At 42.2% G+C, this 25,061-nt stretch overlaps 1 protein-coding gene across 1 annotated transcript in view; it reads left to right on the top strand.

Annotated features, from left to right (window-relative positions):
* The window catches only part of LOC124556526 (polypeptide N-acetylgalactosaminyltransferase 16-like), a 582,211-nt gene that overhangs the window by 588 nt on the left and 556,562 nt on the right, over window positions 1-25,061 (top strand). The window lies entirely within an intron of this gene.

Below are 25,061 nucleotides of genomic sequence, written 5' to 3'. Positions count from 1 at the left end.
CAAGTCTTACGCTTGGAAGTGGCACAGAAGCCGAAATTACAACAGCGTAATAAAACAGTTACAAGTAAAAGCGAAAATGGTGTTATTTGAAGAATTAATCGCGTATTTAATCTAACTGCGATGAAACTGTGTAATCATCCAAATGAAATATGCGTGTGCCGCAACCAGTCAAAATGTTTAAGATTTTTAATTTTATGTCATTGATTTATCAACGAAGTGTTTCGAGTCACTAAGTGCTCGCCATTTGCCATCAAGGTATACAAATTACTTAAACATTACCCGATAGTTTCTTGAGTTAGCTATAGTCTAGTTAATAATAATAGTAGCGTAAATTATGTTTGAGTGATTTTTACGACTCAGTGCTTGACGGTGAACACTAGTGTCTCTAAACGCTTCGCTCATACATTAATGTTGTAAGGTTAATAATCTCGAACATTCTGACCGGCTGCGGTGCATACATACAGAAATTATCTGCCGACATAACTAGTATTATACTCAATAAATGCTTACCTTTCATTGGACAGGACCCTTTTTTTCAATAACCAATTGTCTTTCTCAAGATAATTTTTCAAATAAATGTCTTTCGCTTGGTGTGAATGTGCCCTCTGTGTATTTAACACAACTATTAAAAATTTATATTCTAATTATGAACAAATATTAACATATCCTTTCCTCTTCAAGTATTAGACCTTTGCCTGTTACGGTATATTTATATATGTATGTCATTAGTTATTTGTAACGGTCACTTGAAATTTTGATGTATTCGACATTTTGGGTTTGTTGCCATCCGGAAAAAACCGAAAATATTGATTAATTATTAATTTTTCAGTTGCACGGATGTAGAAACATAATTTATGCTTATATTAAACGTTATTTTACATACATTAAAAATTTTTCTAGGTGTGACAGAAATAATTCACTCTTTCAGCTGCTTTCACGTACACTCGATTTTCAGCATAGATTATCGATTTTCGACTGTTTCTGGTAAAATAATGACGCTAAACGCAGTGTAGCTCGATGCAGCCAGACCGCATGTGTTGCCAGGTGACTGCAACATGCATATACGAGTGTTTTTCTTAACGTAACAAGTAAATTTACGGTTTGCTAGCAAACGTCAACACCATGCAATAGAGGGTTAAGCACTAGAGAGCCATACCAATATTCCAAAAAAACATAAAACTAGGCTACAACTACACGTTCTCGTACAACGAAAACCGAGTGAGGTGGCGCAGTGGTTAGCACACTGGACTCGCATTCGGGAGGACGACGATTCACACCCGTCTCCGGCCATCCTGATTTAGATTTCCCGTGATTTCCCTAAATCGTTTCAGGCAAATGCCGGGATAGATCCTTTGAAAGGGCACGGCAGATTTCCTTCCCTAATCAGAGCTTGTGATCCGTCTCTAATGACCTCGCTGTCGACGGGACTTTGAACACTAATCTCCTCCTCCTCCTCCGTACAACGAAGCTGCTTTCTTCAGAGAAACACTTGTGTGCGATAAGAGATGCTACCTGAATCATAACAGACTCACATTAACTACGATAAACTATTTAAAAGAATAGCATCTGAGTTTAATGTGCCAACGATGATGAGGGCATTAGAGACGGAGCACTAGCTCAGATGCAATATGGATGAGGAATTTCGCTCATGTCTTTTTCAAAGGAACCACCATGGCATTTGCCTTCGATATGGGGAACCTACAGAATTCTAAAAGTGCATCGCCGGACGGGATTTATACACAAGTTCTCGTGCATACAGAGCCATTCCCTTAACCACTGCGACACCTCGCTAGGTAATACGTATCACAGTTAATTACATGTTCTATAGATCATTTGAACGGTCCTTTTATCGAAATGATGTGGAACGAGTCAGTTTATGGGATATGCATGAATGATTAGTGTTAACATTAATGAACACTTTATTTCTTTGTCGTACTCATGCAACTACACTTAAAATACTTTTTCTTTTTTTACTGGATACCAGTTTTTAAGTAGAAATTCTTGATTGGATTAGAAGAAGTTGCCCAGGAGAAATGATTTTAAATTAGATTTAAAACTTGCCTCGCTACATGTAAAAAAATTTATGTTATAGGGCAAATGATCAAAAAATCTTATTGCTGACTTTTGAACTCCTCTCTGACCACTGACAGCTTTAACACTGGATAATAAAGGTCATTTTGCTCTCTAGTGTTGTAGGTATGTACATAACTGTTCTTCTCAAATTGTGATGGATTATTTATGATGAAATTCACTACCGAGAATTTGTAATGTGACGGGGCTGTTAAATGCCTAGCTCTTTGAAGATGTACTTACATGACGTCTGTGGGTGAGCACCGTATACTGTTCTTACTGCTCGCTTTTGTGCAATCAGTACTCTCCTTCTAAGTGATGAATTACCCCAGAAAATTATTTCGAACGACATTATTGAGTGCAAATACGAAAAATATGTCAGGAGGTCGATACGTTTGTTTCCAAGATTAGCAATTATACGAAAAGCAAAAGCAGCTGAACTTAATTGTTTGAGAATATCAGTAATGTGCTTCTTCCAGTTTAAACTTTCAACAACACGTATACCCAAAAATTTGGAGTAATCTACCCTACTTACTGATTCCTGCTCAGGTGCTACATCATTTGTTGGTATGACGCTATTTACGGTACGAAACTGATTTACTAACATCTTAACAGTCTGAAGATCTGTGCTGCATGCTGCTGGCGATGGTTCTAACTGCAGTAGTAGTGTAAATGTATATTTATTTGCTCATAATTGGAATATTAATCCAGTTAACTGACGGAAACGCACCGAACATAACTTATATGACCTTCCAAACGCGTTTTGAAAATAAAATTCAACGAATTTCGATTGTTGGAGGTTATGGGCGTATTTAGATTGTAAAAGCGTGCTAATTATGTATAAAACGTCAACGTCGAGAACAGACAAGCACTTACGTCTCATCTGAAGAACGGTGCAACCATACCAGAAGACTGTAGTAAATAAAACGATTAACGACAAACACAGAACCTAATCACGTAAAATAACACCGATTTCTTTCATTACACGCTGCAAATGGCGAAGCTCATTTCGGGTACCATTTGTTACTGTTCAGGCATTTGAATCTTGACTTCTGTGTTTGGCCGATACAAATTTGTATCCTATGTGCATGAAAAATTCCACATGTCGATTAGCCTCGATGAATCTCAGGCAGCAACAAAGTTTTAGCATTTACAGAATTATCTTCAGTTTGAATGAAATGTTGCACAGGTTGAACGTTGAAACACTAGGCAGAAACATAATTATCACAAGTAGTGGGCCCAATGTGTTCTGTAATTTGTATGTGTGTTAATTTAATCCTGTAGAGCAATCTAACGTCATATATCTTTATTCGAAATTTGCATTGCTCGCTCTGCAGGAACCAGTGTTATGCTAAGCCATCAAATATGAAGATTCTCACATATGAACAACAATGCATGCCATCTGATAATCAGCTCGTAACCGATAATGGCACGAATAAATGTTGCTTAAAGTGCAAAGTGAGTCAGTGCTTCAATCATTAATTAATTATTCGGTTGCTTTTAACCATCGGATGGCTTCTTATATACGCTGAGTGCAAAACTTAAAAAAAGTAAGCACGATCGGTAGCTCTCAACGCCAGAGACAACCTATCCGGGAAGAATGACCTACTGGTAAATTACGGTGACTGACGGAACAGTTTGTGAAGCTCCTGAGGCATAGCGACCTAGTCGTCCAGTACACCCACTACATTTTGGGAATTACAGTTCTGTTGTCAGAGATTTCAAAGCTAGACATTGTGAGTTGGAAATGAAATGAAATGCGATAACTAATCGAAAACACGTAACTGTGAGCGGACACTTCCTTATTCATTGCACAGTCGTCATTAATGAAAAACTTTAACGCATGTACTGGCGATTTCATTGCCAGTCACTTCTTTATCTTAGTCTCTCAAAGTCATTTACTCAAAATTAAGAGACAGTATTGTTCTGTCACTGAATTCTACTGTTATACTTGAAATACTCTCTAGAAACTGAAATATCACACTTTATGCTGAGCTTTCAGTAATTAACATTACACATCGAAACTACGAGAGCATGCTAAAAAGTATTGCCTCAGAATTTTTATGTGAAATCTCTTAAAGCTGTTTAAGTAAAACAAACGTTATTAAAATTGTGCGTCTTCATTCTTCATGTAATCATATTTATTTCTCAACATAGTAACCCTGGCGGCAAACACATTTCTCCCAACGAGCGACCAGTTTGCTGATACCGTCACTACAGTCTGTTTGATCTGTTTGACTTTGTTGACGGAACCAAGCCCTCACCTCTGCTTCAACCGCTTCATCACTAACAAAGTGAAGTCCACGAAGGCGTTCTTTAAGTTTTGGAAACAGATGAAAATCATATGGGGCCTAGTCGGAACTGTATGGAGGATTCTTGCAAATGTCACAGCGCTTGTGTATAGTCTTGCATTGACATGCTGAATGAGAGAGTGCTCCATGCGTGGACGAACTCTTTGAATTCGAAACTCAATTACAGCACGCTGTTTCTCACGCACCGACATAGTCACATTACACAACACCATAGATCAAGGCAGTCAGACAGAAGCAGTGTTTCTTGGCTTCCGAAAGACATTTAACTGAGTACAACACACAAACCTTTTACTGAAACTACGATCATATGGGGGAAGGGGAGGGGAGCAAGGGAGGGGGGGGGGGGGGGTTACCAAGCGAGATTTGTGACTGAATTGAGGATTTCTTGGGGGCGAGGACACAGCATGTTATCTTGGGCGGAGAGTCACAGACAAATATAAAAGTAACGTCAAGTGTGCCACAGGATGGTGTCTTGGATCCTTTGTTGTTCATGTTGTACATTCATTACCTAGCAAACAATATTAATAGTAGCGTCAGGTTCTTCGCAGATACTCCAGTTATCTATAATGAAGTACTGCTGCATAGATAGTTAATCAGATATTGATAAGATTTCAAAGTGGTGCAAAGATTGGCAACTTACTTTAAATGCCCAGAAATGTAAAATTGTGATTTACACAAAATGAAAAAAAATATGACTACAAAACCATTGAATCACAGCTGGAATCGGTCAAGTCATACAAATGCCTGGATGCAGTAATTCGTAGGGATATGAAACGGAACGACCACATAATCTCAGTCGTGGGTAAAGTGGGCGGCAGACTGCACTTCTTTGGTAGAATACTACCGAAATATAATTAGTCTACAAAGGAGATTGCACGCAAAACACTCGTGCAACCATTCTAGAATCTTGCTCATCTGTGGGACCCGTGCCATGTAGAGTAAAGGAGGATGTTAAACGGATATAACAAAGGACAACAGGAATGGTCACAGGTTTGTTTGACGCGTGGGAGAGATCACGAAGAAGCTAAAAGAACTGAACTGGCAGATGGATGAAGATACATCCAAACTATTCCATGATAGCCTAATTAGAAAGTTCCTGTAACCAACTTTAAGTGATGAATCTAGGAATCTATTATAACCCTTACCTACGAGTATATCACTTCCATAGCAACCGCGAAGTCAAGATTAAACTAATTACAAGGTGCAAAAGGCCGTTTAAGCAATCATTCTTCCCGTGAATGGAACGGAAAGAAACTCTAATAACTTGTACATTGTGTCATGTGCTTCACAGTGGTTTGCAGAGTATAGATGTAGATGTGCCTTCGAGGTCAGAGGAGTGACAGATTGCATTACTGACAGTGACACTGTTCCATGCACATCCGTGATGGCTGGGTGTTGTGTGCTGTCCTTAGGTTAGTTAGGTTTAAGTAGTTCAAAGTTCTAGGGGACTGATGACCATAGATGTTAAGTCCCATAGTGCTCAGAGCCATTTGAACCATGCACATCCGCTTTCGTATTTTGCAATAGTCGCCTATGGGGCGCTTGAGAACCTTTTTAAACTAATCTTTCCAAGTGATATTCTTCATTACTACTGAACTGAGCTGTCATTTTTTATCCTTCGAAAGCGTTGGTACGAAATCCATATACCAGAATATTCAACGTGGTTTCGGAGTAGTTATAGGCATTTCATTGAAATTTGCGTGCCTTATTGAGCTTCTGTAGTCTTGTATGAGCAACTAGAGAAAATGCTTCTGTGTAACGCCGTCCAGAGAGGATTTTTCTCAATGAACAGTTTTTGCACTCTATTCTACGTCGATGGGTTCAAGAATACGTCTGCTTACTTTTAATAGTGCGTTGTAGTTAACGATATTTCATCCATGATTTTCATTTGAACATTAAAGGATTATTTTCATTACTGATATATACGCGGTGACAAAAATATGCTGACAGTAACTTCTGCCGTTGAGAATGATGTATTGTTTGACATTAAGGCGTCAGTGAAGTCACGGGAGATTAGTTCTGGAAGAGTACCATTAAATGATATTTAATCTACGTCCCTGTGAAAGCTACACACAGCAGCTCTAGCAGTGTATTTTCTGTCTAATGAAGGAAGTCAACATAAAAAAGCGTAAAATTTGCTGGTATACGGTCTAATATTTTATTGAAGAACTGCCTATTGGCTTCTGTCTGGGGTTCTTCGGCCGACGTTCATCTAATGAATGACTTTACTGACGTTTCGCTAACACGAGTGGCTGGCAGCTGGCATTGTCAAAGCTTCACCCTCCATTGCCGGTGGTGAACCGGAGGGTGAAGCTTTAACAATGCCAGCCACTCGTGCTGGCGAAACGTCAGTAAAATCATTAAATGAACGTCGGCCGAAGAACCCGAGACAGAAGCCAATACGCAGTTTGTCAACAAGTGGCCAGAAAGCCTTAAAATTTTGTAATATTTTATTGATATATGATGCAAGTCTCATTAGTCGTGCTGAGAGGGACATAAAAATATTATCCTCGGCGTTCGTGGCTGTTTAGATAGTTACCCTGTAAAGTTGATTTATGATAACACTAATAACATGGGGAACCCGGCTTCAACATTCCGTCTTAAATTGAGAGCTGTTTACGAACTTTTGCTAACACAGCTAATCTGTGCTTCCATTTACTCATAACGCATAAAAGGCACCCTTTAGATAGGCAAGACAAAATTAAAACACTCAAAGAAATATATATATAAGACTAAAAAATGAACAGTGTTCTTTTCCGTTGTTTTGATTTTTAATTGCTTTCAGTCATCAGTTTCAGATAAAACCTGAATGCTACGAAGTGGTGTTGCAGCCAACTGAGCTCCATGCCCTTGATCAGACGCTGTGTTATTAATTCAATGGTCTTTTGCACAAATGCTTGGGAGAGCGGTTCTTAAAACAAATATTAACCATTTTTTTCATCAATCAAAGTCACAAATCTCCAGAATGCGGTATGTACAGTACGAAAATTATACGGTTATTATGCCCCGCGGGGTAGCCGTGCGGTCTCAGACGTCTTGTCACTGTTCGTGTGGCTCCCCCCGTCGGAGGTTCGAGTCCTCCTTCTTGCATGGGTGTGTGTGTTGTCCTTAGCGTAAGTTAGTTTAAGTTAGATTAAGTAGTGCGTAAGCCTAGGGACCGATGACCTCAGCAGTTTGGTCCCATAGTTCTTACCACAAATTTCCAAATTTATACGGTTATGGCATTGTTTTTCTCAGTTCACGTTCTGGACTAAGTTACAGATTGTTTCAGATTGTTCAACGACAATAAAAGAACGAATAAAGTTTCAATGGCTATATCTTGCTGGTTATCATGGATAGCTAACGTTAAACATAGACAGAGTTTTACGGGTATAATTGCAGATATTTTTATTGGTGACAGCGGACAGTGTACTGAACTAAATTAGAGCAGTATTTACTTCATTTGAAGAATAATAATTATATCTAATAGTAGTAGTATGTTTTAGGGTGGTTAGTACCTCAAAGTACATCAGGCTATACTGAAAGGCGTAGTCCAGTAGTGGCGCAGTTACGACGGTGCAGAAAACATCAGGTAGTAAATTACGTGACGTGTTTGGGAAATACTGGTAGACGCTCAGAAAAAAATACAAAAACACTGTAGTGGGTAATTATTAAGGTACCAATGATCACAGTATGTGAAGTAAAACCCCTAACATCCTGCATATTGGTGGTAGGATGACACTACGGCTCGAAAAGATGCGGCAATGATTTAATTGTACGCCTGTGGAACATCTATAAATAAAGTTCCAAACCACCTAATGATAATCAACCTTCAAAAGGAGTCAACAGAACAAGAAGAAAAGCAGAAGCATAAGGAGAAGAACAAAAGTGCACGAAAATTAGTTATCAAGATTTCTATCATTAGCTGTATATTTCTTACTGTATTTGCATTAAAGTTCGTTTACCGAGAGTAATAACACGAAGAAACTGCAGGAAATTCAAAAGGATTCTGGCTTCTGCTATCAGGTGTCGCTTCTCCGTAACCAGTGTTGCAAGATTAACGGCTAAGAAAAAGCTAAAGTAAACCAACGTTATCTGAGTTAGAGTCATCTTATCAACGGAATTTTATTTCCGCGTGTAACACACTTCTGCTGCTCCAATCATCAGAAGTGTGACTTCGTACATCGTTACGAGTACCGCTTCTGTGGAAAGAGGCTGAACAAATAGAACATTAACTGTGAAGACATAACAGACATAAGAATGTAGCATATAATTAATCAACTGCAAGCAGCGAGATTTGAGAACTCATTAAACACTGATGTTTAAGCCTAGAAGATAATATTGTAGAGGCTGTCTAACTGCAGGCTCCTTTTTTCTTTTCTTTTTTTCGTGTCAGTTCTTGAAACGGAAGGGATAAGTGAGAGGCGTTATCTTCTTATCGACAACGATATAATTACAAACGAACTAATTTAGTCTTTACTAATGAGGGCTTAAGCGATCCAAAACTATCTTTAACTGCAGAATGTTAGCTGTTAAAGACTGAAAAGTCATGTGAAAGGAGTAGGTGAGGCGCTTGAGAACAGTTGGTCATTTGTTGCGATTTTACGGAAAACAGACTCTACAAGCAAGACACTGGTACGATTTTTTCTTGAGTAATGTTGAGCTTTGTTGAAACCTCACTAAGTTTCACTTAGGTGTACACTGATTTAAACACGCGCTGCTATCAAAATCCCATGTGGCCTTACACAGGAAACTTCGTAAAAAGACAATATTACCACATCTACATCTACAGCTACGCGGGTTGGCCAGAAATACGGAAACAGCGGAAAAAATGAATGCCTGGACATAAATCGAGATGCTAGCCAAGCCTCCAGGCTGCGCTGTTCTTGTATTTGACGACGGACAGCTCTTGTTCATGTCCTCAGTACGTTACACGTGTCAGTCGCGGTCAGGACGTTGTTCTGTGTAGTTGTGAGGCTATTATGTCGAACATCGGTGCATTATAACGTGGGTACGTTGCTGGTGGTTCGGTAATCAAGGTAGCCGAAGTGTTTGTCGTTTCAAGAGACACCGTACCGACGATTTACAGTCATTTCCACAAGAAAGTGTACGCCATAAATGTAACGTCCGCAGCGACATCACTGGTAGTGGTCTGGAATCTGTATTCAGTGCGCTTTTGCACAGTGTATAGATAAACAGTGTGAGAATTGAATGTTTTGTTTTGTTGGTTGCAATCTAAAAGAGTGCAAAGTATGTGAAGTATCACGAGGCAGTTTTCCTTGTAAATCATCCAAATGTCCGTTAAGAAGCTATTTGGCTCGAACGAGGCAAAGTGGGTGCTTCAAGAGGATAATGATCCGAAACATCGCAGATATCTCTGTACAGCGTGGAAGTAAGACAATGGTGTGTCCACGATGGATTGGCCTGCAATGTCTTCGGACTCAGCAGCATTAGTGGCAGACCAACTGAGAGAAAATCTGGAATACATTTCACATAAATTTTCTCAGCATGTTATAGTCTTAGATGGAGATTTCAATTTACCAGATATAGACTGGGACACTCAGCTGTTTAGGACGGGTGGTAGGGACATGTTATACTGAGTTCACTATCCGACAATTACCTCGAGCAATTAAACAGAGACCCGACTCATGGAGATATCATCTTGGACCTACTGATAACAAACAGACCCGAACTTTTCGACTCTGTAAGCGCAGAACAGAGAATCAGTGATCATACGGCCGTTGCAGCATCCCTGAATATGGAAGTAAATATGAATATAAACAAAGGGAGGAAGGTTTATCTATTTAGCAACAGTAATAGAAGGCAGATTTCAGACTACCTAACAGATCAAAACGAAAATTTCTGTTCCGACACTGACAATGTTGAGTGTTTATGGAAAAAGTTCAAGGCAATCGTAAAATGCGTTTTAGACAGGTTCGTGCCGAGTAAAACTGTGAGGGACGGGAAAAACCCACCGTGGTTCAACAAAAAAGTTAGGAAACTACTGCGAAAGCAAAGAGAGCTTCACTGCAAGTTTAAACGCTGCCAAAACCTCTCAGACAAACAGAAGCTAAACGATGTCAAAGTTAGCGTAAGGAGGGCTATGCGTGAAGCGTTCAGTGAATTCGAAAGTAAAATTCTACGTACCGACTTGACAGAAAATCCTAGGAAGTTCTGGTCTTACGTTAAATCAGTAAGTGGCTCGAAACAGCATATCCAGACACTCCGGGATGATGATGGCATTGAAACAGAGGATGGCACGCGTAAAGCTGAAATACTAAACACCTTTTTCCAAAGCTGTTTCACAGAGTAACACCGCACTGCAGTTCCTTCTCTAAATCCTCGCACAAACGAAAAATTGTCTGACGTCGAAATAAGTGTCCAAGGAATAGAAAAGCAACTGAAATCACTCAACAGAGGAAAGTCCACTGGACCTGACGGGATACTTATTCGATTCTACACAGAGTACGCGAAAGAGCTTGCCCCCCTTCTAACAGCCGTGTACCGCAAGTCTCTAGAGGAACGGAAGGTTCCAAATGATTGGATAAGAGCACAGGTAGTCCCAGTGTTCAAGAAGGGTCGTCGAGCAGATGCGCAAAACTACAGACCTGTGTCTCTGACGTCGATCTGTTGTAGAATTTTAGAACATGTTTTTTGCTCGCGTATCATGTCGTTTCTGGAAACCCAGAATCTACTCTGTAGGAATCAACATGGATTCCGGAAACAGCGATCGTGTGAGACCCAACTCGTTTTATTTGTTCATGAGACCCACAAAAAAATTAGATACAGGCTCCCAGGTAGATGCTATTTTCCTTGACTTCAGGAAGGCGTTCGATACAGTTCCGCACTGTCGCCTGTTAAACGAAGTAAGAGCCTACGGAGTATCAGACCAGCTGTGTGGCTGGATTGAAGAGTTTTTAGCAAACAGAACACAGCATGTTGTTCTCAATGGAGAGGCGTTTACAGATGTTAAAGTAACCTCTGGCGTGCCACAGGGGAGTGTTATAGGGCCATTGCTTTTCACAATATATATAAATGACCTAGTAGATAGTGTCGGAAGTTCCATGCGGCTTTTCGCGGATGATGCTGTAGTATACAGAGAAGTTGCAGCTTTAGAAAATTGTAGCGAAATGCAGGAAGATCTGCAGCGGATAGGCTGTTGGTGCAGGGAGTGGCAACTGACCCTTAACATAGACAAATGTAACGTATTGCTAATACATAGGAAGAAGGATCCTTTATTGTATGATTATATGATAGCGGAACAAACACTGGTAGCAGTTACTTCTGTAAAATATCTGGGAGTATGCGTGCGGAATGATTTGAAGTGGAATGATCATATAAAATTAATTGTTGGTAAGGCGGGTGCGATGTTGAGATTCATTGGAGAGTCCTTAGAAAATGTGTCCATCAACAAAGGAGGTGGCTTACAAAACACTCGTTCGACCTATACTTGAGTATTGCTCATCAGTGTGGGATCCGTACCAGGACGGGTTGACGGAGGAGATAGAGAAGATCCAAAGAAGAGCGGCGCGTTTCGTCACAGGGTTATTTGGTAACCGTGATAGCGTTACGGAGATGTTTAGCAAACTCAAGTGGCAGACTCTGCAAGAGAGGCGCTCTGCATCGCGGTGTAGCTTGCTGTCCAGGTTTCGAGAGGGTGCGTTTCTGGATGAGGTATCGAATATATTGCTTCCCCCTACTTATACCTCCCGAGGAGATCACGAATGTAAAATTAGAGAGATTCGAGCGCGCACGGAGGCTTTCCGGTAGTCGTTCTTCCCGCGAACCGTACGCGACTGGAACAGTAAAGGGAGGTAATGACAGTGGCACGTAAAGTGTCCTCCGCCACACACCGTTGGGTGGCTTGCGGAGTATAAATGTAGATGTAGATGCAAATCCGATCGAAAATGTTTGGTCGTATGTTAAGATGAGGCTTGAAGGGAAGCCAATATATACATCGATGTAGCTGTCATATAAACTCAGAATGATGTGGAGATCGTTACCGAGAGAATATACAGAAAACCTCGTGAAAAGCATGCCAAAAAGGTACAAACTATAATCGTTAATGGCGGCGATTGTAATAACTATTATTGTGCAATAATCAAAAATTTATTTAGCAAATGTCATTTGTTTTTGGATGAATTACATTTACTTAAGATTTTTCCAATGTCTCAGCCTGGAACCTACTTTTCCCACATTTAGTTTTTGGGGTTATTCCATTTTAGATTGCTCCGGACGGTTATGATTAGTACTGCTTCCATGGATTTTTCGCCAATAGCGTAATTGGACAGTTATGGATCTTTTCTTCTATTAATGTGCTATACGTTATATTTATTTACGTTGTAGGTCCCTGCACCAGTAAACTGATCCTGCGCAAGCCTTCCTGCACTACAGTCTTATGGCGTTGAGCCTTCCTATAGTGAACCTTGTTTTAGTGAGCAGAATAAGCAACGATCTCAGTGTTTCTATTCGGAGGACGTCACGAAATTATCTCGTTATTTCTGTCATACCTTTCATGTGATGGATGTAGGAGCAAAGTTACAGTTATTATCTCTCTCGTGAAAGCATAAAAACTTATTTACCCAGCGACTTGGGATAGCGGTTAATACATATCACTTTTATTCGGGAGAAGCAGGAAACGAACGCCCGTTCTGTTGACCTGATTTCATTCGACAGTGCTTTCCATGGATCGCTGAACCCAAATATCGGGACGGTTCCTTCGATAAGGGCACGGTCGATTTCTTCTCTCAGAGCACGTGCTCCATGTCTAATGACCTCCACGGCGACCGGACGCTGAACAGAGATAACCTCCCTTCCTTCTTTTGTTCCTCCTTGTCGATAAAGCAATTGTACAGAAGGTAGATGTGTCAGCGAACCATCAAATATCATCCTGCGTTTAAACTACTTTCAGCAGACACGCCGAATTTTGTAACACATTATCTGTCATAAAATTGAGGAACGCAGACAAAACATTGTGTAACGCTGAATATTTTATGTCTGTCTGTATTGCGGAGTATTTAAAGGGCAAAATTGAAAAAAAAGAAAGCTCTATTTATGAGTGTTGCGTTCACCTGTAAGAAAATTATAAAATACCGACCTGATATCAGACTACTTTCCGTTATTGAACCAGTGCCGCACGGGGTTGCCGCGCGGTCTATGGTCCCTTGCCGCGGTTCGCGCGGTTGCCCCCACCCCACACCCTCCCACACAGTCGGAGGTTCGAGTCCTCCCTCGGGCATAGGTGTGTGTATTGTCCTTAGCATAAGTTAGTTTAAGTTAGATTAAGTAGTGTGTAAGCCTAGGGACCAATGACCTCAGCAGTTTGGTCCCATATGAACTTACCACAAATTTCCAATTTTAAACCAGTGCTTTCGATGACCGTAGGTAGTGAGATGGCGCAGTGGTTAAGGCACTATACTCGCATTAGGAAGAATGGGGTTCAAATTACCTCCATCCTTCCAGATTTACGTTTTGTGGATTTTTCTCAATCACTTAAGGCCAATGCCAGGATGGTGTACTTGAAGAGGGATCTGCCTCCGATCTGTCCCTAATGATTTCAGCGTCGATGGGACATACATTCAGATCTTCCATTATTCCACGATCACATTAGCGCTCTTTATTTCTAGAGCTTAATGAAACCACATTAACGTCCTACCAGATGTTATCAAGTAACTTCTGAGGAAGATTTTGAACCTACCTTGCTAGGAAAGCTCCTTCAATCGATTATATGTCAAACAGGAATGAGACCTTAGCCAAAAGCGGTTTCACTGTTTCTTTTTCAACAGCTCTGTCAATTTATTTTCTTATTACATTTTGACAGAGAATCGATAGAGGAGGAAACTTTTCCTTCATATTTGAAGAAACAGCGACACTTATGTAGAGTCGAAATTTGTAGAAAACCTAGATGAAGATGAATTCATCAGGTTTCGATTCACAACCTCTGATCTAAGTATGCTATTTATTATCAATACTCTCGCAAATTTCTCCTAGTTATTCCATAGTTTACAGAGCAACACTGAAATGTATTCACTACGGTTAAGGGATAGTTTACTTATTTCAATAACAGAAGGCACCATAAGCAAGATATTAATCCTATGAAATATATAATATTACGTGGAATGATTAGAAAGTATCAGCAAACATTTTTTGAGTAGGTTTTTGGCTTAAGTATTTGTCTGTGTGAGCAGGTACATACATCATAGCACTACGCTAAAATAATTTACTCACGGCGAGCAAGTACTTTTTCTCTACTATAGTGTGTGTCACATTGTTACCCCTAAGACACATACCGACAGACTCGTACACTACAACCTTCAGGTGGCGACATACATTACACTGTGCTCACATAAACACTGCAAATTACCTCGTTTAGAGAATGCAGCCTTTCTCTGCGTTATTCACAGATTTCGACTATACAGAGTTTACTGGATGAATTACACTGAAGAGCCAAAGAAACGGTTAACCTGCCTAATATCGATTAGTGCCCCCGCGAGCACACCGAAGTGCCGCAATTCGACGTGTCATGGACTCGACTAATGTCTGAAGTAATGCTGGAGGGAATTGACACCATGAATTCTGCAGGGCTGTCCATACATACGAGGAGGTGGAGATCTCTTCTGAACAGCACGTTAGAAGGCATCCCAAATATGCTCAACAATGTTCATGTCTGTGGAGTTTTGTTTAAACTGAAAAGAATGTTCATGGAGCCACTCTATAGCAGTTCTGGACGTGTGGGGTGTCGTATTGTCCTGCTGGAATTGTCGAAGTCCGTCTGAATGCACGATGGACATGAATGGATGCATGAAATTACAATGAAATTCAGACCATTAGCTGCTTACAGGCCTTGATTAATATCGACGAGGACAGATGAAAATGTGTGCCCCCACAGGGACTCGAACCCGGGATCTCCCGCTTATAGGGCAGACGCTCTATCCTACTGAGCCATTGAGGACACACAGAACAGTGCGACTGCAGGGACTTATCTCTGGCACGCTCCCCGTTAGACCCACATTTCCAACTTACCGTCACATACTACATTTGTAGGGCCCCTGCCCACTATACTCATTACTCGCGGCAGTCAATCTACCGATTCCCGTAAGAGTTTGAGCAATGTGAGTGCATCCGCACTGAAGAAGATCATTGGCCGGTAAGCCTTATCTATATGAAGATGGTATCAGTTCTTTCGGACATGTCCGCACACCATTGTAAAGTAAGTGTAGAGTGGTTCTCAAGACTAATTAATGTTGGTCTGAATGCAGCTATGCTTCGCTAGAGTTGGTCCTACTGAAGGTCGTATAGTCTTGCTTTTCTTATACCTTCAACTCTTTTATCCATTCGATTATAGGGGGACTTGTGGTATAATGTGAACTCCAATTAATATAACATTGACTTATTATGTTGCTCGCATTAAGCCTGCGGTTTTCAGGGCTACAGAGAAGTCCAGCTGACTTGTTTAAGATCCCACCATTGTGGGCCTTGTTATGTTATGAGGATTGACACTGAGCGCTAGCAGGGGTGATCAGACATGCAGAGCCGACAGTTTTTGATGGAGCCTTTCTGGAATTCCACTAATGTGATCACAAGGAAACCATATAAAACGTAAGTCAAAGTGGATGGATTATGATTTGATTTCGGTTCCTCACGAGTATGAGTCCAGAACTTAGCGTAAGCGGCGATCTTCTAGGACTGTGCGATCTCTAGAAGTGCGGGCCAGCCCCACTGTGCCAGCTTTTAAAATTCACGTACGTTATTTGTTGTGAAGCCATCTCACGAATCAGTGCTGGGAATGTTACGTGCCAATGTTATGGTGATTACTTTTGAAATAATGAACAGTTTATTTACTTTTTCCCATCAGTCTCGTTTTCATTTGACTGGCCCTTACGGAGGAGCAAACACCCGGTTACTCGCTGCTCACCCAGCTACACTGGTCACTTATTGCTATACCTGGAGAAATTTTTAACCACTTCCCACCATCAATTGTCTTCTTAGTATGAGTTTTTAAAATAGAGCCAACTATACTAGACTATTTTAGTTCACGGTTCCTTACTAAAGAACTGTGTCCCTGTGTTCAGTATAATCTCTTTGCTGGCGTGAAGGCTGGCTTTTTCCATCCATATTGTTTGTCATAATGATCTTTGGCAGCTTGTTGCTCACCGAGCGAGGTGGCGCAGTGGTTAGCACACTGGAGTCACATTCGGGATATGACGATTAAACCCGCGTCTGGCCATCCTGATTTAGGTTTCCCATGATTTCCCTAAATCGCTTCAAGCAAATGCCAGGATGGTTCCTTTGAAATGGCGCGGCCGACTTCCTTCCCCATCCTACCCTAATCCTATGGAACTGATGACCTCGCTGTTTGGTCCTTTCCCCCAAATCATCCAACCACCTCAGCAAAGCGCAGTGTTTTCTCTGGACGTAAGGAAGGAAGATTGTGTCTTAATGTCCCAACAATGATGTATTCACTAGAGACGGAGCACAAACTCGAATTGAGGGAAGGACTGGGAAAGAAATCGGAAGTGTCCATTTCATATGAACCATGCTGGTATTTGCTTCGGCCTTTTCGGGGTAGCCATGGATATCATGGTTGGCTAAAAGAGGATTTGAACAGTTTGCTGAGTGTGTCAGTTAGTTTAAGATGACAACATTTTGTCGCTTATTATTGTTTCTACAGAAATGGGGTTCATTGTCATCAGCGCTAATCTTGCGGTATTTACGAACCTACACACCTTTTATGGTTCAATTACTTGGGGACCACTACGCAAGGAGTCAAGTTTTGGCCACCAGACATTTAGCAGACATTTACACTTTGTACTAAGTCAGTGAAAATGATAATGCTATGATATGTATCATTGGTTTGCGACAACAATGATTCAAATTTAGATACATTGCGACTTTGCAATCAAGGCGCCTTTGTAATGTACTGCCGTTAACACCGAGACATCGGCGTTTCCATCTACAGTGGTGCCAAGCCAGAACGATATGGACTGCCACAGACTGGCAAAACATGGCGTTAAGTGATGAGTCCCGATTCGTTTTGGGGACTGTCGATAACTGCATACGGGTTTGGAGGCAGGCCGGTGAACAGTACAGTTCCGTACAAGCTGTCGCGCTCCACACTGCCCATACAACCGACATAATGGCCTGGGGGCCATGCCTACGACTGCCGGCCCCTCTACTTGAGGTACGTGGAACCTTAACGGGCCAGCGCTATGTTGATGACATTCTTCAACCACATGTGCAATCATTCCTGTATGGTCTACCAGTGGCACTTTTGCAGTGTACACATACAGGTCGAGTTAGGTCATGTTCAGACTCTTCCACGGCTGGCCTGCTTCCTAGACTTACACCTACAGAGCACGTGTGGGACCAGTTGAAACGCCAAATGCCGCCGTGTCACTCTGTACCTGAGTTGAGGGTGGCTGTTCAGGATTTGTGGGCCAATCTGCCTCAGAGTAACATCAGACGTTTAATCAACTCGATGCCGGACCGTGTTGTGGGATGTATTGCTGCTAAATGTGGTCCAACGCGCTATAGATGTTGCATTGCATTTGTATATTCCAGTAAGATAGGCCACAACTCGCTGGAATTGGTCCAAGAGATATCATCGTGGTCCACCGACAACGTTAACCACATACATCGCAACGATGTGTCAGTATATTATCAGTCCAAGTACGAACCGTTGCGAGTGACTTGTAATTCTCCTTCCACCACAGATACAGCTACTTAATTACATTACTGCGGATACTATTATACTTTTTCCTCTGATCAGTACTTCTCACGACACTTCACTCACTTCTCGAAACTTTGTGGTAGTCAATCAAACCAATATATTCGTTCGCTCGAGTACATTTTTCGTCATTACTGATATTCGTACATGACGAAGCTGACGAAGATCGTCATATCGCCATAGGAGGTAACTGCACGGCTAGTAATAAAATGGTTCAAATGGCTCTGAGCGCTATGGAACTTAACATCTCAGGTCATCAGTCCCCTAGAACTTAGAACTACTTAAACCTAACCAACCTAAGGACATCACACACATCCATGCCCGAGGCAGGATTCGAACCTGCGACCGTAGCGGTCGCGCGGTTCCAGACTGAAGCGCCTAGAACCGCTCGGTCACAGCGGCCGGCGGCTAGTAATAGCGAAATATCACGAACAGCAGCGGAAGACAACTTAAGTCCTATTTATCTACGTCTGTCTACTCGGTAATCACTGGTCTGATCACTTACTGTAGTAATTTTTAATAATAATGTTCAATGGCGGGAACGATCTACACTTAAACGTGGAATCCGAACCGCGTGTCGTACCTAGAGAGTCATCACCTCATTCTGACATATCGGCTAGGTAAAAGGCAGACTGAAATATACCGTGGTCCGACTGGTATACGATCCCGTAACCTTTCTGTTTCCAGACACACGCTTTACCACTCGATCACCAGCCCACGAGTAGTGTGTAATAACACTCCCTCTGCGCCCATGTCGGGGCGTTTCTGTATTTATGCATTCCTCCTTGTCTCTCGAACGTAAACGCGAGATTGGAGTCACTCTGGTAGGAACCACAGATCGCATTGTCGTGCATTATTTAGCTTTATTCCATACTTTCCAAGCCATCGAGCACTTGCTCCTTGTATCATAGCCGCACCCCGTCTAATTAACTCAGAGCGAGGAGCAGACAGAATAACAAATGAAGTAAGCCTTTCCATGTGCAGTGATGTGTCACAGTGCCACCTGCTCTGGTTACGTCACTGGACGGAAGAGAGTGTTTATGGCCGAGATTTTCACTCGTTGAAACTGCCGGCTCTGCCGCGAAGGACCGCGCAGCTGTTCTGCCTCAGGGCGGAGTTTATTTTCTGTTGCTAAACGAACTTATAAAGCGACACTTCCTTAAATAAGTGAGTTCTGGAGGTTCTGGCACGGAAATCTGTTAAAAACTTTCGCTGCTTCCTCGCGGAGTCGTACCGCATCTCAGGGCGCGTGCAGGCGGCCAAAATGTAACAATGGCTTTTATCGAATGAAATATAAAGGCACGGGACATCTTTCGCGTCACATCTTCGTCGTTTAAATGCTTAAAAATCACTAAAACACGTCTAACTTTGTGAGTTTTCTCATTTATATGAGAGTATGCAGTTCGGACATGGGTTTCGATTCCTTTTTCTTCAGGTTAGGCAGAAACGTTTGAGTTCTGAATGTGTGATCAAACGATATCTGCAGCTAACGTTTACATGTCTTTCCTGTTGAATCCTCTAACTGTCATTATACAGTAATACATTTTCTGATAGAACTGGGATTTTGAGCTGGGGTTTGTTGTTCCGTCCACATACGAACCATCAGCGACAGATTGACTTGACCACTATTATTTTCTGTTTACTTACATTAGCTGTTCTGCAGTATTTTAGAAACGATAATATTTTCCGCCTGGAATGTTATTAAACGTATTTATTTACGACCGTGGCTTCAGCTGTTGTACCGTTCTCAAGTAATTGCACACTGTGAACTGAATCAATGCGTATTAATTCCTCTGCAGGGGACACCGTCCTCATGTCATTCTTGTTTACATATGTTATACAAAATACGTAAGAAACATGATTTCTCATCATCTGTATAAAAGAATGCAATTCATTAATATATTGCAGTTGTGAAGGTTTCGACGAAATTGATACCGTTGACAAACAGTGTGAGAGAGATGACAATTTCATAGTACATAAAATAACACCGATGATTTTAATTATTTACTGACAAAGTTGTCAAAAGGAAAGTAGCATACGTTAAAATAAAGTTACTGGAAGCTCGTCGAATGGGTGTGTTGGGAGGGCTATCAAGAGTCATGCACCGAAGATACTAAAGGTACCTCAAGACTCAAGTAGTATCGTTTCCTGTGGATGCTGCGTTCTCTACAGGCAGTACAGAATCTACCAACAAATTCGAGTTGCTGTCTGCCACTAAAACTGAAATTGAATAAGTGAGACCCACTTCATCTGTTGGGAAACGTTAGTGTCCCGTTTCAGTGGGAGGCGAACATAAAAGAGTAGGGATCTATTAGTTGCCGACAGTTCAAACGTGCGGCGAATATTCACTTAGGGAAATGGCAGCAAGGTTGGGAAGGAACACCATGTGCACACAGTGTGTGTGTCTGGGGGCCTCATTCAACGTGTTGAAGAGGCTATTCCAGTACCCACTGAGAGAACATAGTGTAACCAAATGCATATTGTGGAGCACGTTGGGATAAACAATGCCTGTCGTCTAGGCTTTGAGGTCATACTCGGACCATTCCAGTGACTTGCAGAGAACGTTGAGACTATCAGCCTTGATCATCGAGTTTCAGTAAAGCTCACAATCTGCACAGTTTTCCCAGAACAGATTGCGGCCCCCTGGTTATGAGACGACTGGAAGACCTGCACCGCAGACTTTGAATGTTTTGTGAGAAGTTAGACTGTGACTTCCTAGACTTGCGCCACAGGGTTGAGAATTGTGAGGTTCCGCTAACTCGGTTAGGTGTGTCTACACATCAGAGGTTGCTATCCACGTAGCTGACTGTGTGTCAGATGCACAAAAGGGTTTTTGAAATTCGGTGATTCTCTATCCCGTCTAGATAACGATAGCTGTAGACGACTGGGAAGTATCAATGCAAAATCCAAAGAAGTATTCCCACAGACGAGAGTATTAAAGTCGTAGTGGCTAACTGCTGAAACATCCGCAACAAAGTGTCAGTGTTTGAAGCACTTCTAAAAAGCAGTGAAGCTCACATAATAATAAGAACCGAAAGCTGGCTAGAACCCGAAACTGACGGAAGTGAGATTTCTGCAGAATATTTAAACATTTTCTGAAATGATAGACTAATAGGAAACGGAGATGATGCATTTGTTGCAGTAGGCAAGAAAATCACATCCAAGGAGATAGAAATTGAAGCTACGTGCGAGACTGTTTGGGTAAGGCTCACTATAAGGGGTGGTCCTTTCTTTCAGGAGTGCTAGTTCTGAAAGGTTCGCAGGAGAGCTTCTGTAATGTTTGGAAGGTAGGAGACGAGATATTGGCAGAATTAAAGCTGTGAGGACGGGGCGTGAGTCGTGCTTGGGTAGCTCAGATGGTGGAGCACTTGCCCGCGAAAAGCAAAGGTCCCAAGATCGAGTCTCGGTCTGGCACACAGTTTTAATCTGCCAGGAAGTTTCATATCAGCGCACACTCCACTGCAGAGTGATAATCTCATTCTGGTCATTAAATTATTACTGGATTTTTCTAAGGTCAAAATGTTCAAATATGTGTGAAATCTTATGGGACTTAACTGCTAAGATCATCAGTCCCTAAGCTTACACACTACTTAACCTAAATTGTCCTAAGGACAAACACACACACCTATGCTCGAGGGAGGACTCAAACCTCCGCCGGGACCAGCCGCACAGTCCATGACTACAGCGCCTTAAGACCGCTCGGCTAATCCCGCGCGGCTTCTAAGGTCAGACTGGCCTCCTGAGTAGCCCGAAACTTAGAGAAAACCCGAGTTCGCTAGTACGTAAGTTCCCCAATCATACTGTAATTAACAGAGGAGACTTTAATCAACCAATAATCAATTCGTATAATTATAGTTCTGTTAGTGTCGAGTGTGACATGATATCCTGTAAAATATTACTAGATGCGTTCTCTGAAAACTATTTAGAAACATATATCGCAATCCTAGTCATGATGGAAACATACTGGATCTAATGGCAACAAACAGACTTGACTTCTTTCAGAATGTCCGCATTGAAGGTGGTATGAGTGACCATGAGACAGCTCTAGCAACAAATATTACCCAAGTGCAAAGGAAACCAAAATAAGAAGAAAGATCTATGTTTTCAATAAATTAGATAAAGAAGCAGTACTGTCATATCTGAATAAGGAAATTGAAACTTTTAGCTCAGGACAGGAGCATGTAGAGGAACTACGGCTAAAGTTTAAAATAATAGTTGGCCATGGACTCGATAGATATGTACCAAGTAGATCATTTCATGATGCTCCATGGAGCAACCATCACTATAAAGAAACAGACTACTGCCAATATGTTGAAAGTTACGTCTGGCGTGTTCCAGATCTGTTTCGAGGACCGTTAAGTGCAAAGCTTGTTATGAAACAAATCTTTGATCATACGTGGCGAGCGAGTGCATTGCTCGTTCTTTTCTCTATATTCTTAACATAACTCATCGTTGACTTTGGCCACTGTACACAACGAAAACACCGCCACAGTGAGAATAACAAATTGGGTGTACAACATGTTATATTTGTTATTTGTGGGTCGCCTAACCACAGAAACGTCGTAGGGTAGTGAGGGCTCTAGAAATCTAAGCAGAGACCGAAATTAACACTTATTTATTTGCTCTAATCATTGACACAAATCACAGTAAAGTTAACACGAGCAAATTCTCTAAAACTCAAATCTGTGCCTGAAAATGGGGAAGACTGTACGGAGAAAGCGCAACGAAATCTACTGTACTGGGCAGCTCGCAGAATCAAAGTTAACGATGTAACAAGACGCAAAAACTTATAACGTGGCAACGTAAGCTGTTCAGAACGTAGATGACGCCATCGCAATTTGCGACACTTACTTTTCTCCAAATCAGCTGGTGTGCGCCAGTTAGCACCATATAGTGGCTGGAGACGATTCCCTGTCAATGACGGCCCAGAGACGAATACACTCCAATTTGTACTTTCAATAAAGTCTACATGGAGGGGACGACTCAGATTTGTTGCAAATGTGATGGTCGAGAATATTACTTATTACGTGAAGAAACAGGGGGATGCAGCAGCAATTTCCCACTCTTTGTGTACAAAAGGCGCATTAATGAACACGAGGTTGGTACCAGCCCGGAGCAGTGTTTCCTCAATTAGTAGGATGCTTCGCACCAGGCATTGTCGCGGGCTAGCTCAATGAGTTTGGATGGCCAACATTTTGGAGCAAAAGTAGCCATCTTTCTCACACTGTTCAGGCATCTCTGTTTTCAAAGTCTGTGCAGAAAAGGCAAAAATGTCAAACCCAATTATTCTCTAGGGACGGCTGTGGCCACACAGCGCACCCTGTCCACAACAAACCAGGGCACCAGATGTGTACACAATAGCGAATTGTCGTCCATAAAGACGAATGCCTTGCCCATATGCTTCCGATATGTTTGCACTATCGGTCGGAGGATGGCATTCACGTATCGTACAGCCTTTATGGCGTCTTCCATGACCACCAGCGGCGTGCGACGGCCCCACATAATGCCACCCCAAAACAGCAGGGATCCTCCACCTTGCTGCGCTCGCTGGACAGTGTGTCTAAGGCGTTCAGCCTGACGGGGTTACCTCCAAAAACGTCTCCGACGATTGTCTGGTTGAAGGCGTATGCGACACTCATCGGTGAAGAGGACGTGATGCCAATCCTGAGCGGTCCATTCCGCATGTTGTTGGGCCCATCTGCACCGCGCTCCATGGTGTCGTGGTTTGGAAAGATGGAGCTCGCGATGGACGTCGGGAGTGAAGTTGCTCGTCATGCAGCCAATTGTGCACACTTTGAGTCGTAACACGACGTCCTGTGGCTGCACAAAAAGCATTATTCAATACGGTGGCGGTGCTTTCAGGGTCCTCCGAGCCATAATACGTAGGTAGCGGTGATCCACTGCGATAGTAGCCCTTGGGCGGCCTGAGCGAGGCATGTCATCGACAGTTCCTGTCTCTCTGTATCTCCTCCATGTCCGAACAACATCGGTTTGGTTCACTCCGAGACGCCTGGACACTTCCCTTGTTGAGAGTCCTTCTTAGCACAAAGTAACAATGCGGACGCGATCGAAGCGCGGTATACTCGCAGACCGTCGAGGCATGGTTGAACTACAGACAACACGAGTCGTGTACCTCCTTCCTGGTGGAATGACTGGAACTAATGGGCTGTCAGACCCCCTCCGTCTAATAGGCGCTGCTCAAGCATGGTTATTTGCATCTTTGAGCGGGTTTAGTGACATCTCTGAACAGTCAAAGGGACTGTGTCTGTGATACAACATCCACAGTCAACGTCTATGTTCAAGAGTTCTGGGAACCGGGGTGATGCAAAACTGTTTTGATGTGTGTATAACGTATGAAAAATGGTTCAAATGGCTTTGAGCACTATGGGACTTAACATCGGACGTCATCAGTTCCCTAGAACTACTTAAACCTAACTAACCTAAGAACATCACACCCATCCATTCCCAAGGCAGGATTCGAACCTGCAACCGTAGCAGTCGCGCGGTTCCGGACTGAAGCGCCTAGTACAGCTCGGCCACCGCAGCCGGCTATAACGTATAAATGGCTTCACATTCGAGAAGTGGTATGTATCAATTCCCTTCTCCATCCATGTGTCACTAAGACAGCTGAATTTGCGAAGACAAGGTGTGTTATTCAGAATGGCCCAATGTATAGGAAAAATATCAGGCACAGACAGGTGATTGCGGAAGCAGTCACAAGTATCAGGAAAGTGGCATTGCTACAACAAGGAGGATTATGAAGAACGTGAATCCATGTTTCTTCTAGGCAGGATAGAAGGTGCCGGTGAGAAAGCACTGCCTCTTCTGCAAGAATAAATCACAGAAGCTACTTTCCGTGTACATTGGACCATTCTGGATAACACACCTTGTCCTCGCAAATTGAGCTGTCCTAATGACACATGGATGGAGGAGGTAATTGGTAAATTCATCTACATCTACATCTACATGGATAC

Source organism: Schistocerca americana, chromosome X (assembly GCF_021461395.2).
Source record: "Schistocerca americana isolate TAMUIC-IGC-003095 chromosome X, iqSchAmer2.1, whole genome shotgun sequence".
Lineage (NCBI taxonomy): Eukaryota > Metazoa > Arthropoda > Insecta > Orthoptera > Acrididae > Schistocerca > Schistocerca americana.
The sequence above is the reverse complement of the archived record's forward strand: the minus strand, read 5'-3'. Positions and strand labels throughout refer to the sequence as shown.